Source organism: Marmota monax, unplaced genomic scaffold (assembly GCF_021218885.2).
Source record: "Marmota monax isolate L192 unplaced genomic scaffold, Marmota_monax_Labrador192_F-V1.1 WCK01_AAM20220418_F8-fsc00095, whole genome shotgun sequence".
NCBI classification, from domain to species: domain Eukaryota; kingdom Metazoa; phylum Chordata; class Mammalia; order Rodentia; family Sciuridae; genus Marmota; species Marmota monax.
Window position 1 is genome coordinate 6222624 of NW_026695244.1, and position 22035 is coordinate 6244658.

A 22035-nucleotide genomic window follows, 5' to 3' on the forward strand; every position below is an offset into this window, starting at 1 on the left:
TAGAAGGCAAGCCTGTACTTTTGGACTAATCCCATTTGTTTTTAAATAAATAATTGGAAAATACTATATAATCATAGCTAACTTCCGTGGAGTGTTTTATTATGTGCCCAGCTCTTTCTAATCTCTTTTTATATATTAACTCAATTACTCTTCACATCAGTACCTGTAGTTTGTACAATCACCCCCCTTGACAGACAGAACAAGTGGGACACATACCCTTGGTTACACAGCTAATAAATGGCAGCCAGGAAGAGGACTCAGGCAGTGTGATTTGGGAACCCACTCATTGCGCCTCATTGTCTTGTGTAGCCTCTCGTCCACCCAGTGCCTATGCTGGATGTCATGGCCGTGGTTCGTGCTTTACAGAACAAAAATGAGAAGCAGAAGGCCTGTGTAAGCATCTCACAATCATCTTGCAATGAACATTTAACTTCCATTTAATGGCAAACAGGATAAAGTAAATATTTTCAATCAAGAACAGAAGCATCCTCCCCTTCTTCCTTACCAAGAAAATTCTATTCCATTTGCAATGATAAAGCTTTCAGTTCAACCCCTCCCCTCCCTTGGATTCCCTATGGTTAGAGGCAGCCATGAAATTCATGCTGGCTGATGAAATGTAGGCACAAGTCAGGGTGGCTCTTCCAGGAAAGCATTTTATTTATTAATTTATTTATTTATTGGGGAGGGCGGTGTACCAAGGATTGAAGTCAGGGGCACTCAACCACTAAGCCACATCCCCAGCCCTATTTTGTATTTTATTTAAAGACAGGGTCTCACTGAGTTGCTTAGCGCCTCACTATTGCTAAGGCTGGCTTTGAACTCACGATCCTCCTGTCTCAGCCTCCAGAGCCACTGGGATTACTGGCATGTGCCACTACACCTGGCCTCCAGGAAAGCATTTTAAAGGGTATCAGGTCTACAGGACTCTGACCTTCACTTTTGCTCCTCATCTCCCATGTTTTCTTGTCTGGAGCATAAACACAATGCCTGGTTGTCCTGCTGAGCCCACTGTGGAGAAGCAGGAAGGAGGTCCTCTGTGACTTCCTCTGGTACCAGCAACTGCTCTGGACCATCCCACTCCATGCCACACAAAGAGTACATCATCTTCCTGTCAGAGCCTAAGAAGCCAAATATCCCTTCCACATATCTGAACGTAAGCCCAGTTGCTAGTGGCTGTTGCCCGAGTATCCCTGCTTTCTCCCTATGGCTTTGAGAAACACATGTCTAATTCCAAATGAATGGCCACAGGTACAGATCCAAAAAGAAGAAAAAGAAAGGCTAAAGGAGATTCAATTAAACATTACTAACTGCACATTACATAATTTTTACAGGTTTGATTATTTTGGGAAATTATTTGGAAGGGAAACAGATTCGCTATAACAATTTTTTTTTCCTGCAAGGTCCCCATCTGTTTATTTTTTACACCTCATTTTGATGAGGTGTTCATGTTATTTTCCTTTTTAAAGAGTTTCTAATACGAGGCTTTTGAATGATCTCTTACTAGACTTTTCCAGTCGATTTTAATTTCCATTTCCTGTTCCAAAACTAAATTCTACCATGACATCTAGGATCCTTTATACAGTGTTGGATTTGAAACACCATGTGGTTTATTCTTAGAGTTGAAATCTTTATCACTCTTAAATCATAGTTGTTCCACTAAGAAGTCTTCATATAACTTTTAAGAGGCATATCCAAATGACTTATCAAAAAATGCTAAAGAAATCAATTTGTTCTATCAGATGTTGCAAAATCATGGTCATCAGATACACAGAGTAAAGTACTTTATCCTCGGCTAATATTTGTCCCGTCCGGCAGGACACATCAACGTGGGCAGCGAACCTAGATGGGGAGGAATGAAGGGACAAGAGACACGAAAGGTGACAGCAAGACAAAAATTCTGATCAAGCTGCAAACTTTTATTGTTCACATAGGGGTATTTATATGCTGGGGATGGGGAAGCTCTCTAATCAACAACTGCTGGATGTGGGTGGTAAAACTGCCAGGTGCAAGATGTCTGATGATCCTGATAACCACAGGATGTTCCAGGGAGATAGGTAGCTGCAGGATGCCTCCCAGGCAGGATGTCTCCCAGGGGGCTGTCAGGCTAATCTTTGAAGGAGAATTTCCTTCTAGTCCCTGACAAATATTCCGTAATTAAAAGTATTTAAATCAAGCTCAATGTTTTTTTGGAACTTTACATATTTTTTAACTTCACTGAACTGCCTCACAAAGTTGATATGTCAAGATGCCATCGGCTAAATCTACACACATTCATATTTCACAAGTAAAAAACACTACCCTGCTTTGTTTAATTGCCTCATAGTTGCAAGAAGAGTTGGCTGATGATTGGGGGTTATCAGAACAACTGTCTTACTTACCCCAAAACATCAGTACTCTTCACCTTTTATTGTGAGGATCTAACTTATAATTTGGTCTTAGGAAAAAATATTGTAAAATAAACTTACAACTGAAAAAACAAACATTAAAAAAAACTTGCCTGGCATTTATTCAAGTTCTACAAACTCATAAATAACTAGCAGGTGAAGTTCAGGGCTGATGAATTGCTGTGTGGCACGGGAAATTTATTTTCTATGACAACCTCTGGCTTTCAGATGCCTAAATTGCATCCATCTCTTAAATACAAATGACTGCATCAGCCAGTTGGCTCCCCAAACACCCTTTTCCTCTCCACTGTCATTATTTGGAATTTCTTTCTCCTGTCTCCTTTCTCCTTCTCTTCCCTAACTAGAACCGTATGCTGTTGAGGGATAAAAATCTTTGGGGGCATGAAAAAAAGAAACAAAGGGCAATGTGAGGGAGGAAGGGCATGACCCTTCATTGCCCATTGCTTCTGTCCCTTTGAACCTTCAACTTCTTGCACTGCCTGTTAAAGTGAATGGATAGGGAGATCCACCTTACTACAGCACACAATGCCCTCCATGACCTGGTTCCTGAGTATCTTTTCTGATGTTATTACCTAAAACACTGAGTGATTCCTGGAAGAAACTCTATGTTAGCTCCAACATCAGTCCAAGGTGGGTTTGGCTCCTTCCTGACCTCCCAGAGTGAACATTGAGCATTCTCCCCATTTACTCTTTCTCAGTCTATCATCTTCTTCTCTGCACATTCAGGAACTTCAGAACAGAAAATATCAATTCATCTGCATCTTTAAGGCCTAGCAGCCCTAAGTGTCTGGTGCTGAATTGATAGGGAAAAAAAAAAATGGTGCTCTAAAATCACCTGTTGTAGCATTAATGAATGGCCCCAGCACTTCTCCAAGTGACTTATTTCAGAGACCCTTCTCTGGCCCACACCCCACTTTTCCCACTCCAGAAGTTACTCACATGATAAAGTAGGCAGAGGAAGTTCACTGAGCTGCTCTCCCAATGTGAAAATGAAGCTGCTTAGCTCTGTCAGCCTGAGATCCAGTTGTCAACTTTGTCTCTAAATGCTAAACAGATGACAGGGGTCACTACAGAAGCCCAGATTTTCATTAAATGGATGGGTCTTTTAGAAGAAGAAAGGTGAAGAAAAGGTTATAGATAATAACAACCATCATTTAGTTAGTCTTTATTCGGTCTAGATTCTACTGTCAATATACCAAGGATTGAACCCAGAGGTGCTTAACCACTGAGCCACATCCCCAGCCCTTTTTATTTTTTATTTTGAAACAGAGTCTTACTATGTTGCTTGGGGCTATGCTAAATTGCTGAGGCTGGCTTTGAACTTGAGATCCTCCTGCCTCAGCCCGCAGAGCCATTGGGATTATAGGAGAGCATCACCATCCCCAGCTGTCACCTTTCATTTTTTTAATCAAACTTCTGATATCTTTAAGTTCTCCCCGAATCAGAACTCAGAACACACTTTCTGTTCTCCATTAACATTCACTCAACGGAATATAATAAGGCATTAAAAATAAGTGAGCAGCAGAGCACAGTGGCACATACATGTAATTCTGGTCATTCAGGAGGCTGAGGCAGGAAGACCAAAAGTTCAAGGTCAGACTCAACAATAGAGCAAGAGCCTCTCTCCAATAAAGTTTTTAAAAAAGGGGGGGGTGACTACTGGGTAGGATTCTAGAGAAATGTGAATATAATTAGCAAGAATAGTAAGATAACCCATAATCTACAGCTATATATCAATGTAATAAGGACTGAAATATCTAAAAATGAGAGCACTTGAGTTAAATAAGCAGTGTTTTTTCTATATGTTATAAATTATTGTTAAAAACTTGTAATATAATTTGAAATGTTCTGGACTTATGTTCCAATGAATATAAGAACCAACACATACTTCAGTGAATACTTAAAAGACTCCTAGAGAATACTTGAAATTCTTACCTTTCCTTTTGCTCTATAATGTTAATCTCATCTAAGTGCTCATTTAAGATACTGAGAGGGGAAGAAGGGGAATTCACTCTTGTGAGTTGGGCAGGGGAACTGGGGGTGGGTGAGTCATAGCCCAACCTCCATCACTCATTCAGTCCCACCCTGTTCCACAGAAATGTATGTCAAATGTATAATGTCAGATATATGCCATCCTTCTGTCCCAATAAATCAGCACCCCTGAGCCCTGCCTATCAGGAAATGCTAGAGCCACCAGAAGCTGCGTACCTTTGGCAGCCTTTGAGAAGCTTGGCCAAACAGTGGCCTTTCTCACTCAGGTCAGAAACAGTAGAGCTGTATAATAAGAAGTAAAAGCAGGCCTAGCAAAAAATCAGTGAGGGATGACTCTAAAGCTCAGTATCGAAAGTTGTTCCAATTCAGAGATTTGGGCTGGCAGTTTTAATGCCCCATATCTCCTGGCCCCAAATTCCCAGACCATCTATCCACAGAAACACAAATCCAGACTGTCCTTACCAGATAGGTATTCTACCCCTAACCAACCTTGATTGGCTCAGAAATTAACAGTCCCTGCCTTGGTCTGTTTTGTGTTGCCATAACAGAATATTTAAGATTTGGGAATTTATAAAATATAAAAGTTTGTTTGTCTCATGCCTCTGGAGGCTGGGAAGTCTCAGAATGGGTGTCTTCTGGCTGCATCATAACATGTCATAGAGAGAGAAAGAAGTTTATAAGAATCCTAGACACTCTTATGCTAATTAACCCACTCCCATGATGATAAGAGCATTAATCCATTTAAGACCTAACCACCTTAAAAGTTCTGCCTCTCAACACTGTTGTACGGAGATTACCTCAACACTCATGTGTTTGGGGGACACATTCAAACCATTTAACAAACTGATTGGAAAGGAAGCAAGAGGTATACTATGCTTTGGATATGAAGTGTCCACAAAGACTCATGTGTTGAAGGCTTGGTCCCCAACGTAGCAATGTTCAGAGGTAGGAATTTTGAGAAGGAATTGGATCATGAAGGCTCTTTATTATGGGGAGGCGGCCAGCGCCTGATTAGGGAGGTTTTTCTTCCTGCTCAGGAGGGTGTAAGCCACCTAAGAAATTAAAATCTAGAATAATTAGTGAAGAACAAAAGACAAAGTCAGAATTAGGTTTAAAGGATGGAGCACCTAATAGATCCAGCCCACACTGGAGCTGGAGCTGGACAATTAGAAAATGTCTCCTGTGGCTTATTTAAGTGGATACATCAAAGGCAGGGATAAGACTTCAGGGATGGAGTCTTGCTGCTTCCTGATGTCTTCCAGTCAGTAGGTTGACTGGCATCTTAGCAGGTCATACCCATCTCAGAAGGGCTGTGTGAATGCAGCAGGTCACCCCATCTCTGGTGCTGTGTGGGACCAGGCAGAGCTGAATAGGGCTTACAATGTGTCTGGGCAGTCTTACACAGAGGAAATGTCCACTGGAAGTTTCCAGACACCAGATCCTCCTATTCATTAGGCTCTGATGAGCAGTAGTACACTCATAGCCCCAGGATGGCTCCAGGCAGCTCTTACTTTATCAAAGAATTAATTCATTGACAGATAATTAGACTACTGGGAGGTGGCAGGCACTATAGGAGATAGGGCCTAGATAAGGGAGTCGGTAATTGGAAGTGTAAGGTACTTGCTTAGCATATGAATGGCCATCTTAAGTGAAAACAGCCATTTTAAGGCTTTCCCGCCCAAGGGCCTTTCAGAGAAAGGCTCACCACTCCTTCATACCAACCCCACCCTCCACGTTAGGGCCCACCCTGCTCTAATCCCAGAGCCTTCTCCATAAAAGTCTCAAACCCCAAGTCTGTTTTGTCTATGTAGAGATGGATTTTATTTGTCATCTCTGATAAATAAACTCTCTTGTGTATCTCTGCCTGGTCTCTGTTGCCCATCACCTGTCTCCCGGTTCCTCGCTTTCCTTTCAGAAAGCATGCACTTGGGGACCATGTTTGATCTCCCAGCCCCTTTCTTTTTCTCTATTTCTATAAAGTGAGCAGCTTTGCTTTGAGAAACTGATGTGACTCCATTTTTGAGAAACCAGCCTCTACCTCAGAGCAAGGCCTGTCCGAAGGAAGGGGGTGTAACCCCTGTCCTTGGAAAAACCCACAGGAAAAACCATAGGCAAATAAGCACCCTGCTGAGTCATTTGTCTATAAATAATAGGAGACATCTGCAGCGCCAGGTGTCCCTGACTCAGTTAGGCTAGGTGAGGACCCATAGCAACCCCCTAGCAACCACCAATCAGCATGAGACAGGGAAAATACCTGGAATGTCAGATGACCCCACAGTAGTTTATGGTAGTTGATAACAAGTTGGGAAACTTGTTATCAACTACCATAAACAGTTCAAACAAATCCCCCTCTTGTACTGTCCAAACACCCTTACCCAACTTGTTCCCGCCAGTGAATGTGCTAATCAATGTTAAGAGTTGTTGTTTGATTTTCCCGTGGTGTGAAATGATTTGCTGTGTGATGTTTTGATACACAGAGTATCCTGCAAAAAAACTATAAATCCTCACTGAACAAAGGACCAGAACTCACTCCTCGGGACCACTGAGTCAAAAAGGTTTTGAGTCCAGGCTAGAGCTTGAAATAAAGACTCTTGTGTGATTGCATCGGATTCAGCTCCTGGAGGTCTAGTGGGGTCCCATGAGTCTGGCATTACAGCTTCACAACACAACAGGCCATGATGTTCTGCCTCACTTCAGGCCCAAAGCAATGCTGCTGACCTTGAACTAACACTTCTAAAAGCATGAGCCAAAATAAACTTTTCCTCCTCTAAGTTGGTTTTCTTGGGTATTTGTCACAGCAGTGATCAGCAGCTGACTAACACAAAGGGAGTATTAGGAATAGGTTGCCAGGGAATGGGTATGTCCCTGGCTCTCCAAGCCAGAAGGAACTTTCCCAAAGAGTCACTTATCAAACTTGCTGCTCTCTTGCTTTTGGTTAGGCTGGTTGTGAGGTCAATAGGTTTCTCCAGTCGGGGCAGATAAGCCCAGTGTAGGCTTTTAGGAACTGCCTGAGTATCCTTCAGGCAGTCATTGAGGTCCAACTATTTTGTTTTTTTTTTTTCCAACTATTTTGTAATGAAACTAAGATATTATTTGTCTTATTACCCTCATTCTCTCACCAGTGTATGGTGAACTTTTACAGAGACTCCCTGACATGTGGTACCACATCAGACTAACATAGAAGCAGACATAGGCACCTGGCTACCTTCTATTAAGCCAGACATTAAAGTCAAAATACACTCTACTGTCATGTGTATCTAAAAAGAACAAATTTTTAAAATATATAAAAAAAGAAATTTGCAAAAGTGTAAAGTAATGCCACTTTAATTATTCTTGTTTTGGAAAAATAGGCTATTTTTTATTTTTAAAAAGATATATTAAGGGGCTGGGGATGTGGCTCAAGCGGTAGTGTGCTCACCTGGCATGCGGGGGGCGCTGGGTTCTATCCTCAGCACTACATAAAAATAAAAAAATGAAGATGTCGTGTCCACCGAAAACTGAAAAATAAATATTAAAAAATTCTCTCTCTCTCTCTCTCTCTCTCTCTCTCTCTCTCAAAAAAAAAAAAAAGATATATTAACATATAATGGTTTTATTCTTTGTATTATGCTCGAGTTCGGGACCCCCAAAAGTCCACCAGAGACCCAGATCGATGTAAGCTGGCTCGGTTTGCAGCAGTTTCATACACTCTTTGGGGAAGGCAAGGACTTCACATACATCATAGCATCATAGCAAATCATCACACACCACGGGAAAATCATAAAACAACTCTAAAACATGATTAGCGCATCAAGTGGCGGGAAAGAATCTGGAAAAGATTACTGGTTAGTTCAAGGGGTTGATGCACTTAAAAATGATTGGTTTAAACTGTGAGGGTGTTGCAAGGGGGGGTACGTTCCAAGCTTCAGGGCTTCTAGTTTAGATATTGGTCACCACACTAGGTGGGGGCCATCTGGAATTTCAGACATTTCCATATCTTGGCCTATCTTAGGCTATCACCATCTGCAGCTTTTCTGAGAACTGTTTCCACAGAGCTTTCTGTGGTATTTTCCTGACTTTAGGACTGCAGTAGGAAGTTTCAGAGCAAAATGAAGTCCCAAGTAGAATAAGGTTGCTTAGGTCTTTCATTTGCACGATTTAATAAATATTTTTAAATATTTGAGTTTTAATTTCTTTTTTTTTAACTAGTTGGTGGGTATTTATTGCTTTTGTTTTTGTTTTCATTTTTCATTGGTGCATTATGATTATCAGATTTAATTTATAATGTGGCAAATATCACTAGATAGACATATAAACAAAAGGTTTCTGAGGTCTTCAGTAATATTAAGAGTATAAGCAGGTGCTCCTTAGACCCAAGTTTGAAAGTCACTGTTATAGGTAATATAATATAATGTCTGTTTACTGCCATTCCTGCTCAAACTAATGCCAGAGACATTTAGAGGGTCCTGCCCATGGATGGGGCATTGTGCTGGATTCCAGAGGGCCACTTTTTCTTTTACCTTCAGGATACTCTGGTAAAGCAGGTGCTATGATGGCCCCTTTGGCAGGAGGGTACACTGAGACTTGGGGCAGTTGAGGAGAGCACCAGGGTTGTAAGGCCAGCCAGGGAAGGGGAAGCCACCACAGTAGGGGCCTCTGAACCTTTTCCAGTTTGTTCCTCTTAGCCAGTCACTGAGTCAGTGGCCTTGAAACCATCTACCCACTTCTGAATCATCTTTCTCCTTTTTCCTTAAAATGATCTGAATTCCCTTCCCAAGGCAGCAGAGGAGCTCAGGGCTCTGAGACTGAGTTCTTGGAAACAGGAGCTACCAGTAAGCATAACCAGGTCCCAGAAGAGCTGAGAACCAAGGGGATTTGCAGGATGGAAGCCAGGAAACAAACTTTTTTTTTTTTTTTTTTTTAAATAGGACAGGATTAAGAGGAAAATGTTTACTAGATCAATTCCAGAAAGGATGATTGCTGAGGCCCTGGGATCAGGCCCATAGGTGTGAAAGAAGTATTAAAATCAAACATCTCTTAATCACATCCATCTCTTAATCTCTATTCCCTCTATTTCCACTTTATTTATTTATTTATTTATTTATTTTTTTTTTTTGGTACTATGGGTTGAACCCAGGGGCACCTAACTGAGCCACATTCCCAGCCCCTTTTTATATTTTTATTTTGAGACAAGTTCTCATTAAGTTGCTTAGGACTTCAGTAAGTTGCTAAAGCTGGTTTTCAACTCGAAATCCTCTGGGCTTAGCCTCCAAAGCCACCTCACCCAGCCCCACTCACTTTCTTCATTCAGCAAATACAAAGGTAGGGGGAGGACTGGTAGCACTTGCCTATACTCCCAGCTACTTGGGAGGCTGAGGCAGGATGATAGCAAGTTCAAAGTCAGCCTGTGCAAATTAGGAAGAACTTGTTTCAAAATAAAATTAAAATTAAAAGGGCTGGAATGTAGCAAGAGGCCCTGGGTTCAATCTCAGTACAAAAAGAGGGGAAAAAAATTATAATGTTGTGATAAGTGGGTTGTGTTTTAGTAATAAAAACAGCTAACATTTATCAAGCACTTACTAAATAAAAGACACTGTTTTAAAGGCTTTGCATATATTAACTCATTAAGTAATTTAATCCTTATATGAACCCATTGAGGGAAGTACTTACACACAGGGGAACCAAGGCACAGAAAAGTGACATTGAAGTGTATGGATATCAACAGGAAAAGCATTGACCCTGCCCCTCAGAGAAGAAGTGATCAGGAAAAGTTGCTCAGGCAGGACATCTGTGTTAGTTTTCTCTTGTGCTCTAAGGAATTATCACAAATTTAATCATTTAAATCAATCTCAATTATTATAGATTTATTTTCTTACCTTTCTGTATATAGGTCAGAAGTCTGAAGCAGGGTTTACTGGGTCAAAGTCAAGATTGTTGCCAGGGCAATGATACCTTCAGAGATTCTAAAGGACAATGTCCTCCTCTCCTTTCCTGGCTCCAAGGGACTGCCTGCATCCCTTGGTTCATGGCTCCTTCTTCCTCTTAGCTTCAAAGCCAGTGGTGCAGCACTACCTCTCTGACCACTGCTTCTGTCCTAACATCATTTTCCTTATTCTAATGCCATTGCCTCTTTTTTATGAAAAGGGAGACTGGTGATTACTTTGGGACTGCCTGGACAATCCAAGATAGTCTCCCCACTCTAGATCCTTAACCTGAACATATCTGCAATATCCCTTTGCCACATTAGCCCACATATTCACATGTTCTGGGGATCAGAACATTAGGACTCTTTTTGTTGTTGTTGTTGAAGGCCACATTTGGTTAGTTTTTTTAATTACTTTTTAAATTTGTTCTTTTTTAGTTATATATGACAGTAGAATGTATCCTGACATATCATATATATGTGAAGTATAACTTTCCATTCTAGGACATCACTATTCTTGATGGAGAGGGCATTATTTAATCATCTAACCAAGATTTTTCAATGATTCAACAAATATCTATTGGGAGTCTATACGTGCACCCATCTAGACACTAGCAAGAAAGTGATAAGCAGAATCCAAAGATCATAGGAGTCAACCAAGTGAAACAGGACACAAGAAAGGTGCTCCCTGCAGAAAGAGTGGCATGTGCAAAGGCTTATGAAAAACCAGCCTCTATCAAGGAGCAAAGCCTGTCCAAGGAGGGGACATGACCTTTGTCATTGGAAAGACCCACAGAGCACTCCTAGGCACATTCCCACCCTGCTAAGTGGTTAATCTACAAATAACAGGAGAGATCTGCTGCTCCAGGTGTCCCTGACTCAGTCAGGCTAGGTGGAGACCCATAGTAACCCCCTAGCAGCCACGAATCAGCATGAGACAGGGAAATACCTGGGATGCCAGATGACCCTCCCAGTAGTTTATGGTGGTTGATAATGTGTTGGGAAACCCTGTAGTTCAGCACCAACACCCCTCTTGGCTTAAACCAATCAGTTCAAATGAATCCCACTTTTGTAGTAACCAATCACCCCTACCCAACTTGTTCCCACCAGTGAATGTGCTAATCATGTTTTAGAGTTGTTATTTGATTTTCCTGCAATGTGTGATGATTTGCTAAGAGATGCTATGATGTATGTGGGGGTCCTTGCTTTCTCCAAAGAATGTATAAAACTGCTGCAAACCCTGGGCTCGGGGACTCTCAGCATCACCAGTCGCTGTGTTGCGTGCGGAGGACCAAGCTAGCTCGCAATAAACACATCTTTGCTGTTTACATCAATCTTGGTCTCTGGTGGTCTTTTGGGGGTCCCAAATTCGAGCATAACACTTAGACAAGGGAAGAAAGCAGGTTCTTTCAGAGAGTAGAGTCTGTCCAGTCTGTCTGTGAAGTAGACATTGGAATCAGCTAAGAAGACTTTTTTTTTTTTTTTAAGTCTTCTCTGCCTGCCCCTGTCCCCAAGTTTGTGATAACAGAGGTGGGAACTGTATATCAGGTGATTCTAATGTACAACTGGTAGGTGAACCATTGGTCAAAAAAATGGTGAGGGGCTATGACTGTAGCTCAGTGATAGAGCTTGCCTATCATGTGATATACTGGGTTCAATCCTCAGCACCATAAATAAATAAACAAATAAACAAACAAACAAATAAATAAATAAAGCCTTTGCCTTGCAACCCTGGGAGGAAGAAAGGAAGGAAGGAAAGAGGTATCTGGACATGAGACCAGAAAGGAAAACAAGAGCTAGCTCATGAAAAACTCTGTAACCCAAGGGTGTGGATTTTACACAGAGGGTTTAATTAAAAGAGTACCATGATCAGATGTGTTCTTTACAAAGACTTTCTGGCTGCACTGGAGGTAAGCAGAGTAAGGGGCAAAAGTTGATGGAGACTGGATTTAGCATCGTCTGTGAGAATGGATGAAATCCAGTGATGGAGAGGCAGGAAGCAACACTAAGCATGGTGTCTAGGATGTCTAGAATTATGCCATCACCTCCTAATTGGATTTCCCAACACTAGGCTTTTCTTCCTTCCCAGAGTATCATCACCAGACTAATCTCCCTTAAAAAACCATCTACCATGCTGAGGAGTACTGGCCCACCTAGTGAGTAAGTGCATTTGCTGTAGAGGTGAAAAGACTGTGTTCAAATCCTACCTTGGTCATTTCCACATCCATAAAAAAAGATACTAAAAACAGAGTTGGGGGCTGGGGATGTGGCTCAAGCGGTAGCACACTCGCCTGGCATGCGTGCGGCCCAGGCCCAGGTTCGATCCTCAGCACCACATACAAACAAAGATGTTGTGTCCACTAAAAAATAAATATTAAAAAAATGCTCTCTTTCTCTCTCTCTCTAAAATAATAAAATAAAATAAAATAAAAACAGAGTTGGTGTGAGTCAAGAGATGGAGAAGCTGGTACAGTAATTATTCAAAAAAAATTATTACTACTACACCATTCTTTCACTCAGAAACTTCCATAGAAAACTCTATATTTTTATCTGCTTTATTCCCAGACTACCTGCCCAGATTCTTCATCTTCCAGATCCCCCCTAACACTCAACCCCCAACCCCTAAAATATGTCCCTTGAACACAATAGATAAGAACACCACTGTGCCTTGGTCTTACTGTTTCCCTTATATCAAATGGCTTTCTTGCTCTTTTGTATCTTCTACAATCCTTCTGTCCCTTAAAGGTCCATCACCACTTCTAGAAAAGTGGCTTCAAATGCAGTGACTGGTGACCATATCCTATATAATCTTCTTCCCCCAAGCAGTGCAGCCCATCATCCCTACCAGGAGGCCATCTTTCCTAATAACTCACAAAGTCACTCAGCTGGTACCTGTCACTGCTATCTAAATGCTAAGCACTCTCAGAAGGCCCAGAGCATAAACTTGTCTTTTCTGTGCTTTGTAGAGCACCATAAATGCCCCCGAAGCCCATAAATAAAAAAATTACTTTGGTACAAGTTAAGTTTTTACCAGGACTATCAGCTTTGAAATATTTCAATGCTTTCTTGTGTCATTAAACCAAACCAATGTTGTGTATTACAAAGATATAGGGCGAAAAATATGTGAGTTAATTGCCAAACTGTATTTCAGCAAGTGTCCTGGTAGGGAAAGAAACATCTTACCCTAAGCCCTACTTCCTAAAACTTGTGTGTCCTTCTTTGCCTGATATGTCCTTTTATTTTTAGAGATTTCTTGAGGCCTGATTGACCAAGAGTAGACTGTGCAATATTAATGTTGATTATTAATTGATAAATTTTGTTTTTTTTAACCATCATGAAAAATCATCATACGTTATTAGACCACATACCATTTTTTTTTTTAACTTTCAAACAGGATAATGTACTGTTAAAATTCAAGTTTGCCTACAGTGAGGATTTCTGCACTTCTAAGTCACTAGAAATTCCCCTTGATTAGAAAAATGTGCTCCAGAATTTGAAATTCAGAAATCCAAAGGATCTTTTTCTCAAAGAAAAATGATAGTTTTAATTTTAAAACAAGACATTGGAGGCATTTAATTTGCTTTTGCATGGAAATAAAATATTTTCTACACATCAGGCCCCTCATTAACTATCAGTTCTCCAAAGATGGCTCTCAGCTCAGTAGAGCATGCCAGGAGTCAGGAAGGTTTCTGGCCATGTTCCTGGGGAGGCTGAGAGTGAGAGAGTACATGCAAGTGGCACCAAGCACCAAACCTGGGCAAGTGTTCATAATGACAGTGAATGCTCACTTCTTTCTGATTCACCTAGTCAATCAGCACTAACTGCATTATACTCGAGTATAAGGATAGTCCTACTCCATCAGCAACTTACAAATTGCTTTGAGATATAAGACACAAGCTGTCAGCCCCTTCATTGAGCTTACCTGCAGCTACGGCCTGCTCAGAACCTGAATGACCCTAACCATCCTGTTTATGAATTGTAGGAAGCCAAGAGCTAGTGACTGGGAAGGAGGTGATGGTGGTAGTAAGGGGGTCAGAGTACTACATACACACTTCACCTACCCTGCTGTGACAGTCCAATCTAGATGGTTTGGTTTCTAACTCAGGTTTTCAGATTCTCAACTTCATAATATTTTCTCCCTGAGAATATTCCTGCTAAAACTGAAATATTCCCTTGAATTTTTGATTGTTTAGATGAGCTCCAATTGTTATTGTCCTTCTCCAAGAGCTGGTTCTTATGTCTATATCGGTAGCTGCTGGTTAACGTCCAGGTTTGCTGGTCACTAAGAATCACCTTGGGAATTTGTCAAAATTACAGATTCCAAGGCCCCCAACCCAAACATATTTGAATCCGAACCTCAGGGAGGGGAAGCATCCCAATTGAGAAACTGAGGATCAGAGAAAATAAATTCCAGGGCCAATTATTTGCATTTGAGTGCAGAGAGAGTATTAGAACTCAGTTCTCTTCAATCCTACCTTCTTGTATATTATAATTACATATAGGGGAGGATATGGGCCATAATTGCCTTAGCTCATCATGTTTCCTCAATCAGAGCATTTTTATTCTATTTTCTAGGGTCATACATTTCCTCCATTTCTTCCAAAATGTAATCTTGGGTCCCAAACTCAAATGTCTGATATAGACAAATGGGCACAGTAACAATTAAAGCAAGTCAGGTAGGAATGCATATAAGGCATCAGTGGAAGACAAGGATTTTTAAAAACTAAAGAAACCTTCCTGGTCCAAGGGGGCAGCCACTACTCAGTTCCCATTAGCTGCTTTCCAATTAGAATGAAAGCCCAGCTTTTCCTAATGGTCTGGATTTCCAGATGAAGTCTCAAAATGTCACCTCCACAATTATATTACACAAGACACAATTCCATCTCAGGAACTAGAGAGAAGGGGCACCTGGCCTTGAAAAAGCTGGTTGCTTTGCTGTGATCTGCCTATGGCCATAGAACAACGTGGTGGGGAGCTGCAATTGGCATCTAGTTGCTGAGGAACTCAGTCCATCAACCACAAGGAACTGAATTCTGCTAATAACCATGTGAGCTTGGAAAAGGATTTCCAGTTCCAGAAAGGAACACAGTAGAGCCAGGATTCTGACTGCAGTTTTATGAGACCCTGAGCAGAGAAAGCAGATAACATGTACCCAGACTCCTGATCCATGGAAACAGAGATAATGTGTTTTTTTTTTTTTTTTAGCAACTGACTCTGTGGAAATTTTTAACACAGCAAGAAAAAAAAACAGTATACCCTCCCAGGCCCTACCTTCTCAGACAGCACATTAAATTCCAGAGGTTTCCTCTCCCAATCTGCCACAAACACTACATCCCTAACTACCTTGATCTTATCTGGTTTCCAAGAGGGATGTTAATTGAGTTACCATTTACAATTGACCTACTCTTCTAAGGTTTCTTTGCATTTGTAAGAGAGGGCTTAGGGAGGTACCAACCTCTAGTTGATTAATCCAAACTAAAGGAATTTTAGAAATGCATGCAGAATAGCAGAAGTAATTCAGCACCTAGAGATTCTCTCACTAGGCCACAAGCCATAGCACTGTCTTTACCTAGGAAAGTTCAGCAGAGCCCAAAACACTCTGAACAGTGGAACCTGGAGTCAGGAAATACGTCCTAGTTCACACATCCCCGTGGCCTAGGAAAATCTATGAAAGAAAGCTTCCATTTTCTTCTCTGTAAAATAGGCTGAGACTGCCCCTGGCCTCCCGGATGAGGCTGCTATTGAAGCCAGATTTAAAGTTAGGTAGTCAGTGTAGTTAGATAAATCGGGTCTAATGCCGAGTGAAATCTAAAATGGAGGCCATGCTGGCAATGATTCCGGGAAACGCAGGACAACTCATGGAATGTTAATGAAGTCCCGAAAAGGCCCTAGGCCAAAGTCCACCTCAAAGAAATGTTAATGAACAGCCCCCAGCAAAAAGGTGCTGACTCAGAAGTCCTTCCTGACCAGATTACTTCTTTGGCCCACCTGTGTCCCACCCCTCGGGCCTTCCCACCTACATTCCATCACTGAAAGAACTATAAAAAGGGGAGACAACATCCCTTCCACGGATTCCACCTCTTGGGTCCCCTTCTTCCTCCGGGAGAAGTCTTTTCTGCTGTCCTTTAATAAACTTCTAATTTTTACTCTGACCTTGCCTCGGCCTGCTTCTTTGGTGTTATTCTTCAACATTGGGGAAGCAAGAACTCGTCACCGATCAATAGCGGTAACACTATGAGGACCATACTAGTTGGTATATAAGAAAGAACTCTGTAAATTAAAGATAACATTCACAAACTTGGATTATTGAAGTGCAGGCACAATAACAGATCATTTGAGCCAGAAAGATCACAGACACACTCTGATTTCAACCCTGCAGCTCCAGTACTGACCTTGCCCAGGTTTGTTGGCAAGCTTCTGTTTCCTCCTTACCTCTCAGTGTCAGCCAGAGGCTGACATTCACTTCTCTCTGCTTCCTTGCAGCTGACAAAGGCCAAAAAGGACTGACATAGTGTTCCTTTCACCTTCTAGCAGTCTGGGTAACCACGGAGGAAAAAGCACCCAGCAAGTCACACAGACATCTGGGAGTCCCCAGTCACCAGACCAAATCAGCCTATCAAACACCCAAGGCTTCAAAACAAAAATCACCCCTACAAAGACTCGGAGCACCGAGTCCTTCAAACCTAAGAAGTCAGGCTCCTGAGAGTTCTAGAACACTATCTCTTCCAACAGGATTCCACTGTGCCCACATCCACATTTCAAATGGAAAGAGCAAGCAACCACTTTTCTCTGCTGTCATATGGCTGATGAAATCTACCTCAAGCAGAGTTTTATTGCATTTAAGTGGATGAGAAAAAAGATTGGGATTGGAATGGAACAGAAAGGTTTATTCTCCTTAAATTCCAGCAAATAGGATGAAAAAAATGCATAAGAGAAACTAAGCCCATCCCATCTTAAGGTGGAGGGTAAAGTCAAGGATCACATGACTACTTGGAGGAAGAAATAAAATTCTTATTCTTCAACTAAACTACATTATTAAATTATAAAATTTGATGATAATAATAATAAAGCAATATAATACTAAAAGAATCATAACAATACTAAACATTTATTTAGTGTAACTTGTGCCTGGCCTTGTGCCAAATATTCTCTCCCTTGATCTTCAGTGGAACCCTGAAAGAAAGGTATCATTATTGTCCCTATCTAACAGATGAAGAAACCAATGCTCAGTGAAATTATTTATGAAAGTTCATACAACTGGCAAATGATAGAGCTGGCTCTTGAAGCCAGCTTTGTCTGCCTGAAGACCCTGTGCTCTTAGCCATTATGCCATCTCATTCCCTGAAAATGGATATGCAAAACTGTGCCCCTGCTCCCTAGAAAAGACAAGGGGTGGACCACAAATCTCTCCCAGCTGCAAGTTCATGGGACTCCCTTCTCCCATTCTTGCCCTTCCCAGAGCCTTATTAAACATGCCTGAACAAGTGATTCTCTCCCTAACCTCCCCAAACCTCACAATGACCTTCCCCATTCTTCAGAGAAGAAATAATAAGCACCATGCACTAACTGGTAATATGCATTTGTATCTTTATTCTCTACAAATAAATTGTTAATAATATATTCAAGAGTTCATGTGCTTTAATATTTTCAGAAAGTGAGAATCCTCTTTATTGGAGACAATCTAGATAATTCAATCTCCCTCAATACCAAATAAAATAGTCTTGGAATCCAAGCAAAAATTGTTTGTTTTCCCTGAAACAACTTCTCTGTATGGTCAGGACTTGACCATAAAACAATACCATTTTATATTATTGAAGTATTTTGCCAGTCTAAATTGGATTTTAATTGTTCAGCATCATCTTTAAGGACTTAACAAGCAAAACAAAATCTAAACTACAAGTTTACAGTTGCATTTAAGAAAGAAATGTGAGTTTAAAAGGATAAAATGATTGCAACCTGAAATTAATATTCAGTGCATTTGGAGACTGGAACATTTAGGCAGAAATGAAAGTGAAAGCAATAACTGGAGCAATGGCAGCCTTCATGGAGCAGATCATCACTTACTCGGGTTCATGGAAGCCAAAAGGTAGGTGCTAGCTTTGATATGGCATTCTCAGAATTGCTGTTCCACAAAATAGATCTAGTCCGTCATGCCATGGAGTTTTCTGAAACAGTTTGAAGGCAACCTGATTATTAAGAGGAAGAAAACAAAGACAGGAGTATCAGAAGGAAGTTGTGAGGGGAGGGAAAAAGGTAGAAATAAAGGAAAAGCAAAAACAGACTCGGAATTAAAATTTAATATGGGCAAAAAAAAATCTGTATAACAGCAACAAAATGATTTTCAAGTTTCCAGATCTGAAACCCCCTGAAATCTAGGCATTAAAAAATAGAAACACAAAAGTATTGGCTATCATATTGGAATTCTTGGTTTCAGAATTTGCCTATAATTCAAAAAATAATATTAACAATGCTTAAGGCACAGAAGTGAGAAAAAGAACATGGAAATGGACAATATTATTTGGGATTATATTTGTGGCATGTAAGTAAACTAAAGAGTGGTTTTCCAATTTTTGCTTTTCATAATAATAGCTATTATGCTCTGTGTGCCATCTCTGTGCTACATACTACTTGTAAAACTATCTGGTTCAACCCTCCTGACAAACCTACTAGTTAACTATAATTATTCTCATTTGTACACAAGAAATCTGAAGATAAGAGAGGATGAGTTGCTTAAAGACACACAGGAAGAGGCCGAACTGCTCCTTGGTGCCAGCTCTAGACTCCAAAATATCTTCAGTTTTAAAACATCATAAGCATCATCACCACCAATAGTCACAACCATATTTATTGACCAATTTATATAGAATGACACGTGAATCCCCACTATGACCCCATGAGATGGTCACTATTGTTACTCCCATTTTACGGAAGAGGAAACTGAGACTCAAAGAAGCTTTAATAATGCCCAAGATCAGTGGCTTTGGATCCCTCCCACTGGAGGAAATTTCTTGCTAAAACTCTGTAGAAAAGGGTTATTTGGAGAGTGAAGTTCCCCAGAGCTTTGAGAATCAACTTTATTTTTTCATCTTTTTAAACCAAACTTCTGAAAAATCTCCCTAAAATATATTACACAAAAAGAAGAACTATACTGAGTCAATATGGCATGAAAAGATATAATAGCCTAAAATAAATTATTCATTTCCTTGCCTAAAAGAGCACTGTGGAAGCAATTTTAACGATTCTTTCTGACTGTGAACCCTAGTTTTTTACTGTTCCCATGGAGTAGATAGAACACCAATCTTCTTTTGCATGTGCATGACATTTTTAAAAAGGTTTTTGATGTTGCATTGTTTGTTTGTCTTTTGCCTCCTCTTTTTTCTATCTGTGGTCACTTTTTTATTTTGGTTTTTCCAGTGTGGCTTCCTTCTCTTCTCCTTTGCTGTGGAAATAGTTACTAGGATACCAATCCAGTTAGAATTTTAAATAAAATGAGGTTAAATGGGATCCTAATAAAGCTCTCTTTCACAAATGAAGAGTATGAGGTTTAAGACAAAGCCAGAGTGACATTGCACACAGAACTGCCAACTCCATCTGGAATTCCTGGCTCTGTCATCTATTTGGCTACTTAGAAGCTATTTTTACCTCTTTTCTATTTTCGTTCTGAATAGGTTAGTATGAGATAATTGTATTTTGGCAAGATAAAATTTTCTATATTTTTAAATGTGCCAATTTTTGAAATAGAATAAAAGCGGGGTCCCTTGGTCTTAGAATCAAAACCCTAACCAAAGCCATGCCCCTTTCAATGCTTATGGCAACTTGAGATAAAACTTGGACTGTGACTTAAATGTCCATTAATAGGAGAATGGCCAAAGGGTAACTCATCTGTATAGTGAAATATGATGTAGCTATGAACTGTATGTGCTGTATATATGTAGATACTGAAGGAAGCTGTGTTCATTGTCATATTGTCTAACTGGGGACAGAAGGGATGGAGAATCTTGGATTCCCCAGGATAATGATTCTAAAATACATTTCATAGAGTCTCTTTGGAGGTCCTAGCAGGACTGAGTGCCAGTCATCCCTAGCACAGTCACTCCTCTCATTAACTGGCCCTCTTTCCCTGCTTCTTTCCCCTGGTCCCTGATCCTGCACCCTGCAATCACCTACCCACCTCACTATATACAAGCCTTTGCCTCAGGCTTTGCTTTTGAGAGAGCTTACAGAAGCCATTGTTCAAGTGAAGACATGATGTTTACAGCTACCTTATCCATTGCAAACATGGGGGCATGACTTAGAGAACTACAGAAAAGTTGATCCATAATGGCAGCATTGGATCACAAGCAACCACTTAACTCTAGACACCTTGATCTGTGAAAAGAATGAGTTCCTATTGTTTAAGCCACTCCAAATTGGGTTTTCAGTTGCTTCTAATCAAAAGTAGTGTAAACAATACAACAGGCCAATCAAAGTCCTTCTTAGAAACAATTCATTTAGAACTAAAGGCAGAAGGACCAGCCCTCTACAGGGGGAAACCCAAAGCTATGAGCCAGACAGCTTCTGGTGACCATAGTTCCTGCTTGTGGAATATGCTGATTCGAGAGAGGCAGAAACAAGAGAAAAGAGTGAAGCCTGTGGTTTAAATTCTCTTAACAGGGAATTCCTCTATTTGCTTTAGATATTTCTCATAGGGTTTCTATTACTTGCAAACAACAGTCCTAATTGAAATATGAGCCATTCTCTCTCCCTCACTCACTCTCTTTTTAATAATAGTGGAGAGAAAAAAGTAGGTTCATGTGTGAAAGTGTCTATTCATCTAAGCATAGGAAAAAATCTGAACGGATGAACTGAACACAATCACCAATAGTAATTTCTGGAGAAGAGTCAGAACAAAGGAGAGTAAGAAAGACATATATATCCCTTGTACTTTATAAACTTCTCAATATTTAACTTGTTATAACCAGGTAGCATCATTCTGTAATTACAACAATAGAAAACTAGTACGCAAAAGGAGTCACTGTAAACCTGATGACCACTGTTTGCAACCCACCTAACAAAATTCAGATAGACAACCATAGATCCCAATGCCTGCATGAAACCAGTAACAATGTGCCAAGAGAAGGACTGATGTCAGGAGACGGTATCTGATTGGCCTGTGACCATGGCCCCTCACATGAGCACATATAATTTTCCCCAAAATCCAACCCAAATAAGCCCACAACCCAAGTTTCAATAACACATCCTAAAAGGGAATGCTTGCCCTACAAAATGCAGCTTCAAAGCAAGCTCATCTATATCTCTTTCTAGCCCAATGCATTTATGGACAGAAAATTGGGAGCTGCCATAAGTCAATGAGCCTGTGTAAGAAGCCTAATTGCTACAGAAGGAGGGACATGTGCTGGACCAACCAACCTCAGCACACATGCTGTGGGATGGAGCCAGGACTGGAAGGGATGGGATTATGGGAAATGGATTCAAATGTTGGCTCAGACATGGGCCACTAGGTGGATGGACCAAAGCACCTACTTGTAACAACATGATATTCTCAGGGTGGAGATGACATTACCAAATGGAGTAGAGACAACTAAAAGTAAAGCAAATAACAATTCTGAGTGACACCAGGAAGACCTTAAATGGTGGCCAGAGGTTGTCAAAAGCAGAATCCAAGGGAGAGGTCTAGGGAGATCCTGTGCAAGGCTGGGAACTTAGGAGACAGTAATCTAACTGAAAGTAAGACCC

The 22035-nt window shown here is 40.7% G+C and overlaps 2 long non-coding RNA genes across 3 annotated transcripts in view; one reads left to right on the forward strand and one right to left on the reverse strand.

The window, feature by feature from the left end:
- On the reverse strand, window positions 1-18690 carry LOC131424049 (uncharacterized). Of its 2 annotated transcripts, none has more exons than XR_009226454.1 (3): window positions 18364-18690; window positions 3345-3451; window positions 1-358 (listed from the first exon to the last, which is right to left on the reverse strand). It is a non-coding gene; the product is annotated as an uncharacterized LOC131424049 (long non-coding RNA). The 2 variants fall into 2 exon arrangements; XR_009226455.1 differs by lacking the exon at window positions 18364-18690 and adding an exon at window positions 16732-17023.
- Window positions 18330-22035, forward strand: part of LOC131424048 (uncharacterized) — an 18279-nt gene continuing 14573 nt past the window's right edge. Inside the window, exon 1 of the long non-coding RNA XR_009226453.1 lies at window positions 18330-18385. This is a non-coding gene — a long non-coding RNA (uncharacterized LOC131424048). The remainder of the gene's footprint in view (window positions 18386-22035) is intronic.